This window comes from Papio anubis, chromosome 6, assembly GCF_008728515.1.
Source record: "Papio anubis isolate 15944 chromosome 6, Panubis1.0, whole genome shotgun sequence".
Lineage (NCBI taxonomy): Eukaryota > Metazoa > Chordata > Mammalia > Primates > Cercopithecidae > Papio > Papio anubis.
Genome location: NC_044981.1, coordinates 126,460,419 through 126,482,253, shown reverse-complemented (window position 1 = coordinate 126,482,253; position 21,835 = coordinate 126,460,419). Strand labels below are relative to the sequence as shown.

The following is a 21,835-nucleotide window of genomic DNA, read 5'->3' as shown; positions in this document are numbered from 1 at the left end:
TACTGCCTAAACAGTATCCTAACATTTCAACTAGAGTCGAACTGAAATGAGAATTCACACGAGGAGCAATACATTTTGTTTTGCTTTGTAATACCAAAAAATTTGAAAGACGCTGTTGCAATGAGATACAAGTCTCAAGTAGTTCATCTTTTTCATCAGTGTTAGCCACACTTGCTTTCAACTTGTCTTAATTTTTTTCCAATTCTAAAATGCTTTTTCAAAAAGTCTGAGGTAGCAAAGTAGCTGCTGGTACTTCAGCTTGATTCTGAAGAAATAAATTTTAAAAGCGAATCTTAAAAGCCAACTCATGAATTTAAAATGAAGGCAAAGTCCAATTCGCCACTCCCACCCATTTCTCACACCAGCTGTCTAGCAATTGTGGCTGCAACTTTTCTGACACGACTAAACGGGCTGAATCACTTGCTGAAGACTCGGCTTCGCTAGTACTCGTGAAGAACCGCACTTTCAGCCGGATGGGGCAGGGCCAGGCTCAGAACCACCAGCTAAGACCCAATCCCCTCGCTAGGGAAACGTAACTAGGCAACCACCACAAGTCAACAGCGCGCGCTAGCTTCAAAACAGCGGGTTGCAGGGGGTACTGAAATTAACTCCAGAGAACCAGGGTCAGCAGCGAGGGGCAGAACAGAGCCCTAAAACCTAGTAGCATCACAAAAACGAGGCATCAACTGACGGGTAGTCTGAAGCTGGGGAGTTGTTTTAAAGACCACGAGAAAAGGGGCAGACCTACTCAACGCACTTTGCTGCGGGTCACAGTTATTTTCTCAAAACCCCAAAGGCCAGGAAGAAACGTGGCAGTCCCAGCCAATGAAAGGCGGACACAAGTTGCACCTCTGGCGGCCGTCGGCGCCGTAGGCGGGGTAGAAAGAAAGGAACGAGCGCGCGTGCGCGGAAGGCTCAGGCGGCCGCGCGCAGGGATACAGGCTGAAGAAATGGGGGAAGGGTGGAAGAGGAATATATGCGCACGCGCACCGGAGGCCGCGCGGGCTCTGGGTCTCGAGCCAGGTTCGCAAACACGAGCGCGCGCGCCGTTAGCACTGCTCAGCGCCCCCGCCCGGCCTTTTCGGCTCGTAGTGCCTCGAAAACCTTAAGGAAGCTGACGAAAAAACGCACAAATAACGGCGCAACGTCTCCTTGGTTCTCCTTTTGCCGCCAACCCGTCACCACCCACAGAAGAGCCAAAAATATGGCCTGTCCTCGGTCTTCACTGCTTCTTGAGTAACTTGAATACAGCGCGAGGCCTACCTGACACGCCGAATCGCGGTTCCAGGGATTTATCTCCGTTGCAACCACACAGCGGCCATTTCCCGACTCAAGAACGCGAGGAAAACCATAGAGGTACCTTCGACGCGCTAGCTCGTCTCCGTCACTTCCGATCTGGGGCGTGGCCTCGGGTGCCGCTAAATATGCGGGCAAGCCCCGCCCACCCTTCCGCTCTGGTCCGGCTTCCTGGCTGCTATTAAGATGTTGCCTGAGGCCTTCTGGGAAGTCGCGTGGCTGGTCTCGCGCGAAGGTGTGGCGGCCCCGCCCTCTGGTCCGTAGCGACGGCCTTGGCCGGAGAGGCGGTAGAGTAGGGTGGGTATTTTGCTAGGCCTGAGTTAGCTTGGCCGTAAGGCGCTTTTTGCTGGCGTCTCTGCCTAGTTCCGAGGAGACCCTCTAGACCTCACCGCCGCCCGTACTTTTTACCTCAGTAAGCTTGTCTGGTCTATTCTTTCTGTGGGGCCAGCTTAGACCAGGCAGAAAACAAAAAGACAATCCCACATTGAGGAAAAGACCAGGAGGCGAAACGCGGCTGTGATTGCAGACACGCTGCTCCCTCAGCCAGCAAGTGCCACTTTTCTTCCTCTTGGACGCCTAACTGGAGATTAGAAAGCGTGGCTTTTGCTTTGCTATTAAGTGCGCAGACGCACTTAGTTGAAAAATGGCCACTATCTAAATCCCTTTCCTGAGTGGCGTCTGATCAAATCGGAGCTCACGCCGCAGCAGCCGGAAGCCTCTTAGGCTGCTCGCGCCAGAGGAGGCAGCCCTCCTGACGGCGTGGTGACAGCTTTACCACATCGGCAACGTTGGCATAGGCATAAAAAAATAAAGAGCACGAAGCAGTTGAGCTTTCAGCCTGTGAGGATGATTTGTGGCAGCCGAGGAACACAGCCCAACGTAGCTTGGTTGGCCAAAATTATAAGTCAGATTGAAAATAGGCAAGCCACATTTGATTTGAATAGAATTTAAATAACAGCCTTAGCACATTTTCCATTTATACTTCTCCGGGCTGCACTTTCTTAGGGCCTAAAACAGCTATTACTTTGATGTTTAGGGATGTTAACTACCTTGATGGATTTCAGACTTGTAATTAGCAACCAGAGTGTCAGTGAATGAATCGAATCTAGTATTGGGCCTTGGTTGTGAATTTACCACTGTGCTTAGGGCATTCTTTCTTCACAGTCCAATTTACCAGCTCAACTAGAAAAACGACAACATTTTCATGGAGTGAATCCTAGGTTTTTATTGTACAATCTGTCCCTCACCCCATTACCACCTCAGGATGTGGACACAGGAATCTTTGGCCTTTTTGTTGTGCCCTGATGTCCCAAGCATTCGCAGGTATCAGGGGAAACCCCACCCCCGATATTCAACGTTTGTTCTTTTCTATTTCCCTAAGCGTCAGCTGGTCTGAGATATTCTCAGTAAATGTTTGTTGAGTGAATGAACTATATTTAAAAAAATAAATAAAGGCTCAATACACCTCTGCTATTCTGCATGTACTGGGAGTCGGGGCGCTCAGGGCCAACAGCTTTTATTCATTTATTCAAAATACACCAAATCACAGGCTAGGATATTATCTTGAACCACCCTCTGCAGTTCTATTGCACATGTGTTGAAAATGAAGTCGTCTATTTGAGGCAATATAACTGATTATGATTTTATTTACATAACATGAGGTAGTAACAAAGGAGATCCTTTGAAACAAAGCCTTTAGTAAATGGAAGTTATCCAGACTTCTCTTGAAATAGATCCATTTGATACGTGATGCTTTCCCAATCTACAAAGTAGGAGGTTCTTGAATTTAGATGTTTTATGCACATTCTTATTTTCAAAACCTGAAATTCCACCATTACATATTCATTCTTTGTAATAAATGTTTTTTCCTATTAAAATACAAACGCTAAAAAGAAAAAGGAGCACATTTAACAAATGGGCATTGGGGAAAAATAGAACATTATCTCAAGAAGAAATATAGTTGTAAACAAATGACCAAAACTGCTAAGAAGATACAAATAGAATGCTGAGATAAATTAGTAAGCTGATTTTAATTTTTTTTTTTTTTAAAGACAGAGTCTCGCTCTGTCTCCCAGGCTGGAGTGCAGTGGCGCGATCTCCGCTCACTGCAACCTCCGCACCCCGGGTTCAAGCAAGTCTCCTGCCTCAGCCTCCCAGGTAGCTGGGGTTACAAGCTCCTGCCACCAAGCCCGGCTAATGTTTGTATTTTTAGTAGACACAGTGTTGCACCATGTTGGCTAGGCTGGTCCTGAAGTCCCAGCCTCAAGTGGTCCACCCACCTCAGCCTCCCAAAGTGTGGGAATTACAGGCGTGAATCACCGCACCAGGCAAGGTAATTTTAATTTATGGTCATGGAGAAGTTATTGTTAATATGATTATAAAACTCTTTCTTGAGAGATGTTCCTTTTGTTTTGGTTTGATTTTAAGATAATTGAAAAAGAGAAATGGACCAGATGCTGTGACTCACGCCTGTAATCCCAGCACTTTGGGAAGCCGACACGGGCGGATCACTTGAGGTCTGGAGTTCGAGACCAGCCTAGCCAACATGATGAAACTCTGTCTCTCCTGAAAATACAAAAATTAGCCGGGCTTGGTGGAGGGCTCTTGCAGTCCCAGCTGCTTGGGAGGCTGAGGCAGGAGAATTGCTTGAACCCAGCAGGTGGCGGTTGCAGTGAGCCAAGGAGTACACTCCACTGCACTCCTGCCTAGGCGACGGATCAAGACTGTATCTCAAAAAAAAAAAGAAAGAAAAGGAAAAAGAGAAATGGAGAAGAATGGATATGTGAAAAGGACAAAAACAAGAAGATAGGAATGAGGATGGAGTTGGAAGTCTAGCACAAAGGCAAGCTCCAAGACCTGACTGGTTTTGTTTGGTTTGTTTTGTTTATCTTTTTAGGTGAAACATCTGAACTATTTCCATTCTACATTATGGTGAGTTGTATAATTATTTCACTATATATCACAATGTAATAATAATAGAAATAAAGTGCACAATAAATGTAATGCACTTATATCATCCTAAAACCATCCTACCGCCCTCAGTCTGTGAAAAAATTGTCTTCCACAAAACCGGTCTCTGGTGCCAAAAAGGTTGGAGACCGCCATTATAGCCTGCAAAGCAGTATAAGACATCATTGCTGCTTCTCTGCTGTAACTCAGAATCCAGCAGAGATAAGATATAACTCTCACATCAGATCTACATGGAAGCAAGTACCAATGGTGAAAGAGGGAAAGAACTAGCATTTTAAAAATGAGTGGGATTTCACCTGTCATTTATTAATTTGTTTATTTAGTCAGCAAATTTGCCTGAAGCATATGTCATTTATAGGTACTAAGCCAGGTGCTCAGAATGGAGCAGTGATGAAGCCTAACGCTGACACTGCTCCCAGGTAGACTTCCTCTCTGTGAGGGAGACAGAACACATGTAAGCAGACACAAAGTCTGCTATCAATCAGGAAGTGACATAAAATCAAAGAAGGAGACCTTATTTATTTATTTATTTATTTAACTTTTAAGTTCAGGGGTACAAGTGTAGATTTGTTACGTAGGTAAACTCGCATCCTGGGGGGTTGTTGTAAAGGTTATTTCATCACCAAGGTATTAAGCTGAGTACTCATTAGTTGTTTTTACCCATCCTCTTCTTCCTCCCACCCTCACCTTCCTAAAGGCCCTAGTGTGTGTTTTTCCCCACAGTGTGTCCATATGTTCTCATCATTTAGCTCCCACTTATAAGTGAGAACATGTGGTGTTTGGTTTACTGTTCCCATGTTAGTTTGCATAGGATAATGGCCTCCAGTTCCATCCCTGTCCCTGTAAAGGACATGATCTCATTATTTTTTTATGACTGCATAGTTGTCTATGGTGTATATGTACCACATTTTCTTTATCCAGTTCATCATTGATGGACATTTAGGTTGATTCCATATCTTTGCTATTGTGAATAGTGCTGCAGTGAACGTGTGTGCGCATGTTATCTTTATGATAGAATGATTTGTATTCGTTTGGGTATATACCCAGTAATGGCATTGTTGGGTCAAATATTTCTTTTTTTTTTTTTCCTTTTTTTTTTATTTGAGACAGAGTCTCACTCTGTCGCCCAGGCTGGAGTGCAGTGGTGTGATCTCAGCTCACTGCAATCTCCGCCTCCCAGGTTCAAGTGATTCTCCTGCCTCAGCTTCCTGAGTAGCTGGGACTATAGGTGCGCACCACCACACCGGGCTAATTTTTGTATTTTTAGTAGAGATGGGGTTTCGCCATATTGGTCTTGAACTCCTGACCTTGTGATCCACCCGCCTTGGTCTCCCAAAGTGCTGGGATTACAGGCGTGAGCCGCCGTGCCCTGCCTGGGTCAAATATTTCTTTTTTAGATCTTTCAGGAATTGCCACACTGCCTTCCACAAGGGCTGAACTAATTTACACTCTCACCAACAGTATATTGAATTTCTTTTTCTTCACTACCTCGCCAGCGTCTCGTATTTTTTTGACTTTTTAAGAGTAGCCATTCTGACTATATGAGATGGTATCTCATTGTGGTTTTTATTTGCGTTTCTCTAATGATCAGTGATGCTTTTTTTTTTTTCTGTTTTTTGTTTTTTTTTTTGAGACAGTCTCCCACTGTCGCCAGGCTGGAGTGCGGTGGCACAATCTTGGCTCACTGCAACCTCCACCTCCCGGGTTCAAGCGATTCTCCTGCCTCAGCCCCCCAGGTAGCTGGGACTACAGGCGCACACCACCAGGCCCAGCTAATTTTTGTATTTTTAGTAGAGACGGGGTTTCCCCATGTTGGCCAGGATGGTCTTGACCTCTTGATCCTCCCGCCTCAGCCTCCCAAAGTGCTGGGATTACAGGCCTGAGCTACAGCACCCTTCCCAATACCATTATAATAGTTGGACAGATTGGAGAGAATGATAGGGAAGGGAAGAATGGAATAGATTGGGAAAAGGGAAGGAAATCAGGGGTTCAATTTTGAATATATTAAGCTTGATACATGTGTGAAACTTTTAAGTACAGAGGGAAGGTATGAAGTTAAATGTGTGCATCCGTGGTTCAGGGGTGAGTTCTAGCCAAGAGATAAAGCAAAAAGATTATATATTAAATTATTGGATGAGTCTTGGTGCATTGGCTCACGCCTGTAATCCCAACAATTTGGGAGGCCAAGGCAGGAGGATGGCTTGAGCCTAGGAGTTCAAGACCAGCCTGGGCAACATAGGGAGACCCCGTCTCTATTAAAAGTAAAAAAAATTGGCTGGATGTGGTAGTGCACACCTGTAGTCCCATCTACGTGGAAGGCTGAGGCAGGATTTCTTGAGCCCAGGATGTTGAGACTGCAGTGAGCCATGATTCCACCACTGTACTCCAGCCTGGGTGACAGAGCGAGACCATTTCTAAAAAAAATAAAATAAAATAAGATAAAATAAAATCCTAGGATGAGCAATATAGGCAGACAAGAGAAGACAACCCAGGACTGAACCCTAAAGAATCCCAACATTTAGGGATTTGTTAAAAGAGGAGGCCGAGCCAGTAAAGGAGACTGAAGTAGGAAGTAAGTGAAATCAAATGTATTGGTTTCACTTAGTATCAAATGTATTGGTTTCAATTCCTATGAAGTAGGAAGTAAGTGAAATCAAATGTATTGATTATCTACTGCTGCGTAATGAATGACCCTGAATTTACCAGCTTAATGTTTACTATCTCACAGCTCCTGTGGGTCAGAAATCTGAGAGTGATTATTTGGGTGGTTCTGGCTTAGGGTACCTTGAAGTTGCACTCCAGCCTGGGTGACATAGGGAGACTGTCTCTAAAAATAAATAAATAAATAAGTCATTTTAAAAATCTCATTTAAGAGTTTATCTATCTGTAGAAACAGAAGAATCAACCTCAAAATGATACTGATCTGCGTTTGTATTGAGTGGCCACATTATTGGCAATTTTTAAACCATTTTCTTCCTTTGCTGTTCTGTATTTTCCAAAATTTCTACAGTAAAAATTACTTTTATAATATTAATATCAAAAAAACTTTTAAAAATGTAGACCATTGAATTTTATTTGAATTGTGTAAGATAATGAAGACCTGAAAACTGAGAGGTTTTGTTTTGTTTTTGTTTTTCAGACGGCGTCTTGCCCTGTTGCCCAGGCTAAAGTGCAGCGGCACGATCTCAGCTCACTGCAACCTCCACCTCCCGGGTTCAAGCGATTCTCCTGCGTCTGCCTCCCAAGTAGCTGGAATTACAGGCATGCACCACCACACCTGGCTAATTTTTGTATTTGAAGTAGAGTCAAGGTTTTACCATGTTGGCCAGGCTGGTCTGAAATTCCTGACCTCAGGTGATCTGCCCACCTCGGCCTCCCAGAGTGCTGGGATTACAGGCATAAGCCACCGCGCCCAGCAAGAGTTTGTGTGTGTGTGTGTGTGTATGGTTCTTCCAAATCAAGTGTAAAAGTTCTCATTTAATAAGAAGAATAAGGATGGGTATGGTGGCTCATGCCTGTAATCCCATCACTTTAGGAAGCCGAATTGGGAGGATTACTTACACCCAGAGTTTGAACTGTATGAGCCACTGTATTCCAACCTGGGTGACAGAGAGAGAACCTGCCTCTAAAAAATACATACATACATATATACATAATAAAATATCCATTACTAAATCACAATCTTGATAAGCCTAATTATAAACTGCTGCTAGGAGAATATTTGCTTCCAGAGAGAATCTTTTAGATTTGTTTTTGTGGGATTTTTGGGGGTTTTTTTCCTAGAGTGCTCTAGAGCCCTCTTTTAGCTGCATGAATCTTCTGTCGAGCAATGAAGGGGAGTACTTGGTTCAATAAGAGGAAAACATATATAAAATTGTTTGCTTCCATTTAAAAGGAACCTTTATACTGAATTCCAACCAACTGTGATAGTTAGGCCTAAAAATGGCTTAATCCTTTGCAAGACAGTTATTTTTCAAAATTCTATTTGTCATATTAGGGTCTGGCTAGTTAAGTTAAAAGCACCACTGGCTGATTTCTTAAGTTCAATTTTAGAGAGTATAATAAAAGCACAGACCTGACTTTGTGTTTCTAGTATTTGTGCCATTATTTTTTTAATCTACATTATTAAGCTTAACTTTGTACTGTAATGAGGTTAATTTCTGCCCACACAAGCCCATCCAATAGCTTTTCCTAAACACATTCGTTCTCCATTATATATTCCAGGGAGATATTTCTGTCAATGGCATGTGAGATGATCTATTGACCCCATGATGAGATGCTTACTGCTTGAAAACAAATTCATTCACATTCTTAAAAATTGCTCAGGAGCAGGAACTATACAAATATTTATTGTTATTGGCCATTTATAATTTATTCATAGAGATCTAGGTGACAACCATCTGCTGCATAAAACTGAAAATTGGAAGAAAAAAAGAGTAAAAGTCACTGGAAAAATATAATTTAGTCTCTATATGTCTTTGATACATAATTCAATTTATTACTTGCTAGTGGTATGAGATGCTTTGTAATAATAGATACATATATGAAATTTAACACAAAGGGAAATTGAAATTTTACTCAAAAGTGTACGTTGAAGGACAAAGTGAAGACAATAGTAATAATACAGTAATTAGCAAATGTATATTGGCAAAGATAGTATAAACTAGACTGTGATAACGACTCCAAAATACATAATGGCTTACACACAATAGCAGCTTTTTCTCAAACAGTCCAAGATAATTGAATTAGGTTGGTAAGTATTTTCTCCATGCAGTGATTCAGGGCCCCAAGCCATCTTGTGACTCCACGAGTAGAACTCAGGGGTCTACCAATTCCCAAAGAATCCATGGATAGAATTCAGAGCTGTCACTACAATTTGTTGTTGTTTTTAATTCAATAGTTTTTTAGGTGGTTTTTGGTTACATGGATGAATTCTTCAGTGGTGAATTCTGAGATTTTAGTGCACCCATCACCCAACCAGTGTACACAGTACCCAGTATGTAGTCTTGTATCCCTCATAACCTCTCCCAACCTCCCAGAGATGTCACTATATTTGTATGGGAAAAATTACATCCCTGTTGGGGCCAGGCATGGTGTCTCACGCCTGTAATCCCACCACTTTGGGAGGACAAGGTGGGCAGATCAACTGAGGTCAGGAATTCGAGACCAGCCTGGCCAACATGGTGAAACCCCGTCTATACTAAAAATACAAAAAAATTAGCGGGGCATGGTGACAGGCACCTGTAATCCCAGCTACTTGGGAGGCTGAGGCAGGAGAATTATTTGAACCCAGGAGGCGGAGGTTGCAGTGAACCGAGATCACACCACTGCACTCCAGCCTGGGCAACAAGTACATCCTTGTTAGCTTCAAACTAAAATTTATCATTTCCCCTAATTATGAATGTAGGCAAAACCACAGAAGTATTACCAGTACTTACAGCTTTGAAACAAATAAAAAACCGATTTTTAAAAAATCATTACTGTTAGGCCAGGCATGGTGGCTCACGCCTGTAATCCCAGCACTTTGGGAGGCCAAAGCAGGCAGATCACGAGGTGAGTTCGAGACCAGCCTGGCCAATATGGTGAAACCCTGTCTCTTCTAAAAATACAAAAATTAGCCGGGTGTGGTGGCGCATGCCTATAGTCCTAGCTACTTGGGAGGCTGAGGCAGAAGAACTGCTTGAACTCGGGAGGTAGAGGTTGCAGTGAGCTGAGATGGCGCCACTGCACTCCAGCCTAGGCAACAGAGCCACAGCAAGACTCCATTGCAGAAAAAAAAAAAAATAATACTGTTTTGCAGATCTTTCAAAGAATCATTTCTACTTGGAATGCTTTCAAGATTATAGCAGTTGTATACCCACCTCTAGATCCTCTACTTTAATATATTTTTTAAAAAGCATGTTATTGTAAGAAACCTTTACGTTAGCTCCCAGTGATCCTGGTTTCCTGGCATTCATACCCTTGTGTAATCCCCTTCCAGTAACAGAATATGGCAGAAATGATGGGATGTTATTTCTGAGATTAAGTGTACTGAATCTAGATTCTGTACCCTCTCTTGGAGCACTTGCTGCAGGGGAAGTGAACTGCCATGTCCTGAGATAACGAGAGTTTGTGGAGAGAGATGCCATGAGTCTGTGGAGAGGTCAATATGACAAAGAACTGAAGCTTGCCAAGAGCCATTTGAGTGAGCTTGGAAGTGGATCTTTCCCCAGGTAATGCCTCCAGATGACTGCCTACTTAGTTGGCATCTTGATTGTAGCCTTGTGAGATACCCTGAGCCGCAACCACCCAGCTAAGCTGGTCCCAGATTCCTGACCCCCAGGAATGTGAGAGAATAAATGTTTTAAGCTACTAAGGTTTGAGATAATTTCTTATATATCAATAGAGAGCTAGTATATACATATATCATATCATTAACTTTTTTTTTTTTGAGACAGAGTTTAGCTCTCGTTGCCCAGACTGGAGTGCAATGGTGCAGTCAGTCTCGGCTCACTGCAGCCTTTGCCTCCCAGGTTCAAGTGATTCTCCCTGCCTCAGCCTCCTGAGTAGCTGGGATTACAGACACGCGCCACCATGCCCAGCTAATGTTTTTTATATTTTTAGTAGGGACGGGGTTTCGCCATGTTGGCCAAGCTGGTCCCAAACTTCTGACCTCAGGTGATCACCCACCTCGGCCTCCCAATGTGCTGGGATTACAGGCATGAGCCACTGCACCCAGCCCATATCACTAACTTTATAAATGTTTTTAGAATTGTATTCAGTATACTTTATTTCCTTTATAATTCTATTATTTTATTTTATGCATTTTAAAACATTATTTTGCCAGGCTTGTGCCTCTAATCACAACCATGCAGGAGGCTGAGGCAGGAGGATTACTTGAGACCAGGAGTTTGAGACCAGCCTGAGAAACATAGTGAGACTCTGTCTCTAAAACAATAAAAATTAAAATTTAAAAAATAATAAATAAAATGTTAGTCTGAGAAGGGATGCAGAGCATTCTTCAGTGTGCCAAACAATCCATGCATGGTACAAATAAGATTAACCCTTCCTGGCCAGGTGCGGTGGCTCACATACATAATCCAGCACTTTGGGAGGCCAAGGTGGGCAGATCATGAGGTCAGGAGTTTGAGATCAGCCTGGCCAATATGGTGAAACCCCATCTCTACTAAAAATACAAAAGTTAGTTGGGCATGGTGGCATGTGCCTGTAGTCCCAGTTACTTGGGTGAGACTCCACCTCAAAAAAAAAAAAAAAAAAACAAGAAAAGATTAACCGTTCCTGTGGCCTCGTTGTTGCCTTGTACTAGCTGGCGAAAGGAGGACAGAACAGGGAGGAAGCATACCTCTTTTTAATATCCTTGACCTAGGAATAGCAGACTTTTCTAATCACATTTATTGCAATAAACATGGACACATCTTGATGCAATAGAGACTGGCAAATGGAGTTCCTGGGTAAACTGGCTTTGCTCTATATGGTGCAAGGACCTATTTTGATAGTACCAGAGCAAATGCCAAAAATGTTAATAAAGCAACGAAAATAATATCTGCCAAAATAGAATCCTAGGATTTTTTGAAAAATAAACACAAGGAATCAAAGAAACAGATGCTGATGACATAAAAAATTTTGTGAACTTTTATTCCAAATGATATTTGTAGACCTGAAGATGTGAAGAACTGATTTGGATTTAGAATCTAGATCAGAAATCAAATTATTCTTCAGTCTTCCTTAAGAATAAATAAATGTTGTAAGACTATGAACATAAAGTCTTAATTTTCCTGAAGTCATGGAACAAAGAATGGGATAGGATCCTTGCTGTTTATTTATTCAGTAAACATTTGCTGAGGGTCTACTGTGTAACAGGGACTGCACTAAGAACTGGGGAAAATGAGACTGCCAAAAATATGACAAGACCCCTGCAATGGACTGAATGTGTTGCCCCCAAAATTCCTATGTTGAGACCCTAATTTCAATGTGATAGTATTTGGAGGTAGGGCCTCTGGGTAGTAATTAGGACATAAGGGTGGGGCACTCTTAAATGTATTAGTGCCCTTATAAGAAAAGCCCAGATAACTAGCTAGCTTTTGGTAGAATTATTGAAAATGCCCTGTGATGGTTAATGAATGTCAACTTCATTGGATTAAAGGATGTAAAGTATTGTTCCTGGGTGTGTCTGTGAGGGTGTTGCCAAGGGATATTAACATTTGAGTCAGTGGACTAGGAGAGGCAGACCCACCCTCAAACTGCGTGGACACCATCTAAGCAGCTGCCAACTGGGCTAGAAAAAGCAGGCAGAAGGTGGAAGGAGATGACTTGCTGAGTCTTTGGGCCTTCATCTTTCTCCTGTGCTGGATGCTTCCTGCCCTCAAACATCATACTACAAGTTCTTCAGCTTTTGGACTCTTGGACTTACACCAGTGGTTTTCCAGGGGCTCTTGGGCTTTCAGCCACAGACTGAAGGCTGTACTGTCAGCTTCCCTGCTTTTGAGGTTTTGGGACTCAGACCGGCTTCCTTGTTCCTCAGTTTGTAGATGACCTATTGTGGGACTTCCTCTTGTGATCCTGTGAATCAATTCTCCTTAATAAACTCCTCTTCATATATATATACACACATATATATACACACACACATATATATGTGTATGTGTGTGTATATATATCCTATTAGTTCTGTCCCCCTAGAGAACACTGCATTTATGAAACCATATAAATGGTGGTTTCATAAATTCAGTGTTGCGTGAAAAAATTAGTTATCTTGATGACTAATGACTCCTGGAGAAAAATTAAGACACAGATAAGTTGGGCTGCCAATAGCTCATCAGATGTCTTTGAGACGATGAGGCAAACCTACCCTTTCCTTGAACTTTCTGCCACTTGAGGATATAAGGAGAAGTTGGCAGCCTGCAACCCCGAAGAAGACCCTGACCAGAACTGGACCATGGTGGCACTGGATGTCAACTTTCCAGCCTCCAGAACAGTGAGAAATGTTTCTTTTGTTTGTAAGGCACCCAGCCTATGGCAATTCATTCTATCAACCTGAACTGACAGTCAGCATGTTTCCAGAGATCTTATACTGAGGGAAGTGGCTCAGCAAAGTAAATCCGTACAGTGATCTCTACTAAGTTCTGTGACATACATAAACAGAGTGCTAAAAGCAGTGTGCTAACAGCAAAATCATTCACAGTTTTTTAATTTCAACATCATTGGACTAAAACGATAAACTGGAAAGTCAGGCTTCAATTGTTAAATAGGGTAGGATTCCTATGGGGATAATTTTTTATGCCTTCCCAGGACCCCGAATCCACAAAGTAAAGCTGTCCCCCAATGTTCACAGAAAGTTTTCAGAAAAGATCTTAGGCCTCTGCTAATGGGGAATGACAAGAAAGACTTGAAAATCCATGATGTTGTTCCATAAATGCAGTGTCATGTGAAAAAAACTAGTTATCCTCTGCTCCCTCCAATGTTTACAGGCTGACTCATGACTGATGACTCCTGGGGAAAAATCAAGACACAGGTAAGCTGAGCTGCCAATAGCTCATCAGATGTCTTTGGGAAGATGAGACAAACTTACCCTTTCCTCAGGCTGAGGCATCCCCACGCTTAGGCATGTGGCTTGAAGAGCAGGTGAGCAGAGTGCAGGCTGGAGCTCGGCCCTCTTTGAGCCTTTGGCTATACATTCTGGCACAGCAGTGGCCCTGCCAGAAGCTCCCTGGCAAAGAAACACCTCTCCCCACTGCACCCTTCCTTCTGAGCACCTATTACTTTGTTATTCATCCCTCAGCAACTTGGGGTTCCTGGGACTATGTCATTCTTCCTGCTTAGTTGACAGTGTTATACAAGATTATATTCTTTTTCATAATGTTGAATATTCATTCTTCAGTCAACAAATATTTATTGAAGAATAAATGAGGTATTTGAAGAAATGAAGTATTATACACTTATGACAGAAAAATAATAGAAAATTATCTCATTGAAACCCAGGGTCACATCAAGTAACTGGTATAATCTGTATTTCATTGAAACATCACTCTTTGTCATTGCATATTTCAGGAATAAGCAATATGCTTAAGGGAATAAGCAAATGAGTAACCCAGTTCTATTTAAGGAAATATTTGATTTTCAAGAGGTGGTCTTCGAAAAGTTCTGATTGCCTCTCAGGAAAGATACTAATGCTGGCATTCTGCCCAGGTGATTGTATTTTGCCTCTGTGATATATGTATATGTATGTGTATATATATGATAATGTATATCCTCCCTTCACTAAACGGTTTTTAACAGTGGTACTCAAGCCTGTTGTTTTAACATACTGATGAGTTGTACAGCATTTTCAATGTGACTTACTACCATGTGGGCTGAACTGAGATAGTCCTTCTTCCTTCTTCCAGGAGAGGAAGGGTATTGCCATTCATCCCAGTAATTCTAATAGAGGAAATAGTCCTTGGACCTGCAGCAACAGCGTCATCTGGGGATTTGTTAGCAATGCAAGTTCTCAGACTCCACCATAGAACTACTGAATCAGACATTCTGGGATGAGGCCCAGCATTCCATGGTCTAACAAACCCTCCAGGTGACTGTAATGTACATTCAAGTTTAAGAACCACTGCAGTAGACCCATTTCCTGGTTGATTAAATGGCCCTTCTATTGTAAATAAGCAGAATAGTCAAATATTCCTTCACACAACAGGCTGGGGCTGTCATTTGACAGGATCATAGTCGTTTTAACAGGAGGAATATGATGAATCTGAAAAGCGGAAACACTATTTGCAATGGCAGTTGTGTGTCCCTATGCAACATGAGGCAAGGAGGCCTTGAGGATTCCACTGATAGAAAGAATTGAGCTGAAATCTGAGCACCTACCATCCTCTTCCTCCTCTCCCCTCCCAACATCTGCATGGAACCACAGCCCTCCCCTCTTTCCTTTGGAGCTGGTGAAGCATGGAAAGGGGAAAGTCATTCCCAGCATCCACCAAGGTTTAGAGGTAGTGCCATAAGCAAATCTCTATACCACCAAGTTCTCCAGTAAGGAGGGGCAGAGGCAGCGTGTGGGCCACACACACTGAGTTTGAAAAATAGCAAAGTTTGAAAAGGAGTTAAGGGGTTATGGGCAAGAGATTAGGTGGCCAGTGGGAGGAGATTGAGAATAAAGCAAACCAGAAATCCTCAAAGACCTGAGGCATGTGACTTGAAGAGCAGGTGAGAAGTTGTTGCCTGCCCATGCAGTTAAAAGTCGCAAATCCCAGTTCATCTAATAGATGCAGCTTTAGGAATGATTTTACAGTAAAAATCCACTGCTTAGAATGTCATTATAGTTTGTTCTGGGAAGACAGGTGAAGTGGCACTCCATCCTGGAAAGACAGCTCCGCTTTCTGACCAGGCAGGACTTTCTCACTCCCTCTCACACTTCAAGTTGAAAATTCAACAGCCAGCTAAACCAAACGGCCCGCACACAGTTGCGTCTGACTGACCATTGTCAACAGTAATGCCTCTTTGTTCTCTGTGAAGTAAGTGGAATAAATGGAGCACTGCCTTAATGCCCTTGCCAACTGAGTACTCAATAGTTCTGTTGTTTAAGGGCTCAACCCCTCCCACTACCCAGAAAGTAATGTGCTCTGAAATCTAGTGACAACCCAAGGTAGACTGGGCACTCTGGAAAGGAGGCATGGCCTGGTTGTTATAATGCGTGTGATATAAGATATTTTTAGGACTAGAATGAAGTGAAGGATATTGAAAATTCCAAAAAAAGCCCAGGCACAGTGACTTATACCTGTAATCCCAGCACTTTGAGAGGCCGAGGAGGGCAGATCACCTGAGTCCGGGAGTTCCAGACCAGCCTGGCCAACATGGTGAAACCCCGTCTCTACTAAAAATACAAAAATTAGCCGGGTATGGTGGTGCTTGCCTGTAATTCCAGCTACTTGGGAGGCTGAAGCAGGAGAATTGCTTGAACCTGGGAGACAGAGGTTGTAGTAAGCCAAGACCGTGCCACTGTACTCTATCCTGGGCAACAGAGCAAGACTCCATCTCAAAAAGAAAAAAAATAAAAATTAGCAGTGCATGGTGGTGCGTGTCTATAATCCTAGCTACCCAGGAGGCTAAGGCAGGAGAATTGCTTCAATCCAGGAGGCAGAGGCTGCAGTGAGCCGAGATCACGCCACTGCACTCCTGCCTGGGCGACAGAGCGAGAATCCATCTCAAAAAAAGAGAAAACTCCAAAAAAAGTAATATTCACACGTAAGGTTTAGTCTAGGCTAAATGTTGCCTTAAACCAGGGGTGGGCAAACTATAGCCCATGAGCCAAATTTAGCCTGCAGCCTGTTTTTGTAAATAAAGTTTTATTGGAGCACAGCCAGGCTCATTCATTTAGGTACAATACATGTCTACTTTTGTCATACAACAGCAGAATTGAATAATTGTAATAGAGAATAGATGGCCTGCAAAAGCCTGAAATATTTGCTGTCTGGCCTTTTGCAGAAAGAATATGCTGGACCTGCCTTACACTCAACTGTAACCTTTGGGCTTGGAAGTCACCACAGGCCCTCCATTTTTAGGGCTGTTTGATCAATGCAAGGGCTTAGTTATGTGAGCTACTGTTACCCACAAGTAAATGCCCCAATTTTTATCAGAATAAAGTAGAATATCTACCTCTTCTTGTCTATTTTGCTTTTTCTTTAGTTCAAAACCACATTTATCATTCACTTTCCCAAAATGATGAGAAATTTTGCTTATCCCAGTTATATTTAAAGAAATATTTGATTTTTAAGATGCCTCTTTGCCTTTTTTCAACAATGACCCCGCCTTCTCCTTGGCACCTTCAGTTGACAGTTTCTCACTACTTCATACTAGGTGCTCATTTGTCGCCCATCTCCGAGTGACTTTACCATTTTCCTTATCCTCAGCCACTGACAGCCAACATATTTTTAAAATGCAGTGGCCTGGCCGGGCGCGGTGGCTCACACCTGTAATCCCAGCACTTTGGGAGGCCGAGGCGGGCGGATCACGAGGTCGGGACATGGAGATCATCCTGACTAACGCTGTGAAACCCCATCTCTACTAAAAAAAATACGAAAAAATTAGCTGGGCGTGGTGGCGGGCGCCTGTAGCCGGGAGTCTGAGGCAGGAGAATGGCGTGAACCTGGGGGTCGGAGCTTGCAGTGAGCTGAGGTCGTGCCACTGCACTCCAGCCTGGGTGACAGAGCGAGACTCGGTCTCAAAAAAAAAAAAAAACCAACAGTAGCCTGTGGCACTAACGAGCCACAGTAAAGATCTGCAAGTCCCCTCTACCCCCACTCCCTGCTTTGAAATCAAGTCTGGTAAGTCAGCCCACTTCTTAAAATTCACGTACACAGATGCAGGACTTCATACACAGGTACCCTTACAAACACACATTGACCCGTAGTCTGCAGTTTTTTCTTTACTTCTTTGGGACTAAACTTTTCATTCAAAATGAAGTCTGTTTTATTATTCCATATATCTTAGGGCTTGAATTCTTCCTAGGTGGAAAATGCTGGGAGCTGCAAAAACTTGGCATATTCTGAAAAGAGTGTATTGCAGCCATTTGTTTTCTACTATTATGGTGGACACGTGGGCCGGCAGCATAAGTAGGCAGGCTTCACATTAGTTTTTGATGTTAAAACTATGTAGGTAGATATTCAAAATACCTGATAAATAATTTTTTAAGAGTGCATACCAGCTGGGCACGGTGGCTCATGCCTGTAATCCCAGTGCTTTGGGAGGCAGAGGTGGGAGGATCACTGAGGCCAGGCGTTCAACACAACCCTGGGCAACATAGCAAGACCCCATCTCTACAAAACGTTTTACAAATTAGGTGGCACACACCTGTAGTCCTAGCTACTTGGGATGCTGAGGTGGGAGAATTGCTTAAGCCCAAGAGTTGAAGGTTACTGTGAGCTATGATTGTACCACTGCACTCTAGCCTGGACAACAGAGCAAGACCCTGTCTCTTAAAAGGACAGAGAGAGAGAGCATACTTTTTAAGACTGACCATTTTTATAGGCAATATGGAAAAATGTTGATGTAGAAGATTCCAGATCATTGCCTTCCTAGAGAATTTCAAATCTAGAACTGTTTCTATACTTTTTTGCAGTAAGCCCACAGCTCTCCACCAAATATGTAGAATACTTTAAATGTTGCTAAAATTTAATATAATAGAGGTTCTGCAGAGGCCACTTTTGCCCCTAGTGAAATTCTTGCTAAAACAGTCATTATGAAATGGCAGATTATCTTTTCTACATCAAAATCTATGGTGAAGTGGGATATAGCTTCTCACCACTCCAGGCAAGGCACAGGACCAAAATGGCAGAGTACCAGGTAAGTTGGACATTCCTGACCATAAATAAAAAGGAAGATGAAAAGGAGGTGGAAGAGGAGGAGGAGAAGAAGGAGGAAAAGAAACAGAAGTGACATGTTTAAGGACTGTTGTTATATCTTTCTTTTTTTTGGATCTCCTGGTCTCAAGCAATCCTACCTCAGCACCCCCACCGAGTAGCTGGGACTACAGGCATGCACCATGATGCCTGGCTAATTTTTGTATTTTTTGTAGAGATGGAATTTCACCATGTTGCCCAAGCTGGTCTTGAACTCCTGGGCTCAAGCAATCTGCCCACCTTGCCAACCCAAAGTGTTGGAATTACAGACATGAGCTACCACTCCCAGCCTGTTGTTATATCTTTCCTTTAATGAATTGTCTCTTTATATTTTTTGTTTGTGTCTTTTTCTCTCACTTTTAGAAAAGTTTTTAATATATTAGGCATATTGGACCTTTATGACATATATTGCAAATATTTCCTCCCAGTTTATCAGCCCGACTTTGCTTATGCAATTTTTGCCATGCAAATGGCTTCTTTTGTTATTTTTTATTTTTTGTAGAGACGAGGTTTCACCATACTGCCCAGGCTGCTCTTGAACTCCTAGGCTCAAGTGATCTGCCCACCTTGGCCTCCCAAAGTGTTGGGATTACAGGTGTGAGCCACTGCACCCAACCCTTTCCTTTTTTCTTCTCTTTCTCTCTTCCCTCCCTCCCTCCCTCCCTTCCTCTTTCTCTTTCTTTCTTTTCATTCTTTCTCTCTCTCTCTTCTTTCTTTCTCTATTTCTTCCTTCTTTCTTGCTTGCTTTTCTTTCTTCTTTCTTTCTTCTTTCTTTTTTTTCTTTCTTTTTCTTTTTTCTTTTCTTTCTGTCTTTCTTCTTTCTAAAAGGTTCTCACTCTGTCACCCATGCTGGAGTACAGGGTAGCCAAAGTGATTCTCCTGCCTCAGCTTTCCAAAGTGCTGAGATCACAGGCCTGAGTCATGGCACCTGGCCAGTTTTTATTTTTATGTAATCAAATTTGTCTGTTTTTCTTTCACTGCATCTGGACTTTCAGTCACAGTGAGAAAGTCTTTCCCAACACCAAAGATAAAGATGACACCCATGACATGAAAAATCTTCTCATTTTTTACATTTAGATCTCTGATCCATTTGGAGTTTGTTCTTATACATGTGAAATATAAATCTAATTTTATCTTTTTCCAAATGGTTAACCGGTTGTTTGTTTGTTTTGAGACAGAGTTTTGCTCTTGTTGCCCAGGCTGGAGTGCAGTGGCGCAATCTCAGCTCTCTGCAACCTCTGCCTCCTGGATTCAAGAGAGGTTCTCCTGCCTCAGCCTCCTGAGTAGCTGGGGTTTCAGGCGTGTACCACCACACCCAGCTAATTTTTTGTATTTTTAATAGAGACACGGGTTTCTCCATGTTGGTCAGGCTGGTCTCAAACTCCCCACCTCAGGTGATCCACCCACCTCGGCCTCCCAAAGTGCTGGGATTACAGGTGTGAGCCGTTGCACCCGGCCTAACCAGTTGTTTTAACATCATTTATTAAAATTCTTTCTTGGTCCCAGTGACTTGAAATGGTACCTTTATCATTTACAGTACTAAAGTTTCATATGAGTTTGGGTCTTTTTCTAGATTATCTATTTTACTCCACTGGTGTCCCTGCATATTCATGTGCCTGTACCATATAGGTTTAATTATAAAGGTTTTATAGTGTGTTTTCAGTCTGGGAGGGCTAGTGGGCTCATCCCTTCTCATAGATTTTCTTTTTTAGTGTTCTCTGTTTTTGTTTTTGTTTTTTGGGGGGGGGGGGTTGTTTTTTTGAGATGGAGTCTTGCTTTGTCGCCCAGGCTGGAGTGCAGTGACACGATCTTGGCTCACTGCAACCTCCGCTTCCCTGGTTCAAGCAGTTCCCCTGCCTCAGCCTCCCGCGTAGCTGGGATTACAGGTGCACACCACCATGCCCGGCTAATTTTTTTGTATTTTTAGTAGAGATGGGGTTTCACCATGTTGGCCAGACGGGTATCAAACTCCTGACCTGAGGCAATCTGCCCGCCTCAGCCTCCCAAAATGCTGGGATTACAGGCATGAGCCACAGCGCCCGGCTAGTGTTCTCTGTTATTACATGTTTATTTTTTCATATGAAGTTAAGTATCAACTTGTCTAGCTTCATGAAAAAAAGTTAGAATTTGAAGCGGGGGTGGAGACTAAGTTAAATTTACAAATTAATTTAGGGAAAACTGACATCTTTATGATGGTAAGCCATCCTATCAAAATATGAGATGTCCTTTCTTTTGTCAAAGTTAATTTTGTCTCTTTTAGCAGAGTTTTAAAGTTTTCCTCATATAGATTTGCACATTTCTTATTAAATGTATCCCTAATATTTTATCTTGTTTGTTGCTATTATAATGAGGATTTTCTCCGTCATTCTGTCTCTAGATGGTTACTTCCTGTGCATGTGAAAGTTACTGATCTCCACATACTGTTGTTATATTCTACTATTCTGTTCAATTGTTTGAATTAATTTTATCATTTTCTAGGGTTTTCCAGGCACACCATCATATCATCCAAAAGCAGCTAATACATTTCTCGTGGAAATTGTCAAGTTGATTTGAACACTTATATGAAAATGCAGTGAATCTAGAAGAGCCAAAACAAAAAGAAAAACATACTGCTGCCACCTGATTTCAGATTTCACTGTACACCTGATTTCGGATTTCACTGTACACCTGATTTCGGATTTCACTGTACACCTGATTTCGGATTTCACTATGGTGTGAGGACAGACAGATCAATGAACAGAATAAACAGCCTGGAGATGACGCAGTCACCAAGACAATTAAATGGGGAAAAGAAAGTCTTTTTGAATAAATAGTGCTGAACAACTGGTTACACACATGGAAAGGAAAAAACCTTGATTGATTACTGCTACTTCCTGATCTTTACTGCTCTTTTGTGGTCTTAATTGTATCATCTGTGAAATAATTATGCTGTAGGTCCACAGTTCCTTACTTGTGGATCCAAAACAGAAAATTCTCTAAAAACTGCAGGTTTCTTTCTAAGGCTTTTTGTGCCAAAATCCAACCGTACCTAGATTCATCTGGTCACAGACCTTATCTGAAATGATTTGAGGCTACTTGTAGTCTCTATGTAATTTAGTGTAGTCACACATTTCACTGAAAATATACACATTTACTTGATTACAAGTTGTTACCTAGACCCTGCTGATTGAGTTCCATACTATATAGTA

At 42.5% G+C, this 21,835-nt stretch overlaps 1 protein-coding gene and 1 long non-coding RNA gene across 9 annotated transcripts in view; one reads left to right on the top strand and one right to left on the bottom strand.

Annotated features, from left to right (window-relative positions):
* The window catches only part of BCLAF1 (BCL2 associated transcription factor 1), a 31,467-nt gene extending 30,065 nt beyond the window's left edge, over positions 1-1,402 (bottom strand). For 3 of the 7 annotated variants that reach the window (XR_646440.4, XR_646439.3, XM_009206030.4), the window contains exon 1: positions 1,264-1,383. The gene's annotated coding sequence lies outside the window, so the exon portion shown is untranslated. Of the gene's footprint in view, positions 1-1,263 lie in introns of all 7 variants that reach the window. The other 4 variants (XM_009206031.3, XM_009206029.4, XM_003898132.5 and 1 more) reach the window with 3 other exon arrangements.
* LOC103884009 lies at positions 1,245-21,497 on the top strand. Of its 2 annotated transcripts, none has more exons than XR_001902136.3 (6): positions 1,245-1,356; positions 4,193-4,227; positions 10,328-10,478; positions 13,734-13,777; positions 14,649-14,830; positions 21,126-21,497. It is a non-coding gene; the product is annotated as an uncharacterized LOC103884009 (long non-coding RNA). The 2 variants fall into 2 exon arrangements; XR_001902135.3 differs by lacking the exon at positions 1,245-1,356 and adding an exon at positions 1,507-1,593.
* The last annotated feature ends 338 nt before the right edge of the window (positions 21,498-21,835 follow it).